A 588-nucleotide genomic window follows, 5' to 3' on the forward strand; every position below is an offset into this window, starting at 1 on the left:
CTCTCCCTTGCAGGGGTCCATCATTAGCAGCCCCCGTGTGCCACTGAGGCCTGTGCCCATCCAAGAGGATTCCACCATGAGGCCTCATCGCCAGTTCTCCAACTCGGCCTCCTTCCTGGGCTCCCTGTTTGGGAGTAAGCGAGGCAAGCAGGGGGTGCACGCACACTCGATGGCTGGGGGTGGCCAGTCCTACACCTCCGCCTCCTCCTACCAGCCTGCCTACCAGCTCCAGAGCGGTCAGTCTGAGGTCCCCTCCAAGATCCAGGCACTGCATGCTCAATACTGCCAACCTCCGCCACCTTATTACTATCACCATCGCTTCCACTCGCAGCCAACTCTGCCCCACGCCACCCTGCAGCGCCAGTGCAGACAGAGACCCAATCTACCACCGCTGCTGCCCCGTGCCCCCATGGCCCATACCATTCGTCCGCCTGTCAGCTCTCCTCAGTCACCGCTGGCACCTCACCAGCTCCCCGCCTATGCTATGGCGCAGTATGGGCAGGCGCAACAGCACCCGGGGGCAATGCCAGGGCAGATGCAGAAGCAGTACCACCCAGGAGCGCAGCACACCCTGCACCATGGAGGGAC

Source organism: Chiloscyllium plagiosum, chromosome 39 (genome assembly GCF_004010195.1).
Source record: "Chiloscyllium plagiosum isolate BGI_BamShark_2017 chromosome 39, ASM401019v2, whole genome shotgun sequence".
Lineage (NCBI taxonomy): Eukaryota > Metazoa > Chordata > Chondrichthyes > Orectolobiformes > Hemiscylliidae > Chiloscyllium > Chiloscyllium plagiosum.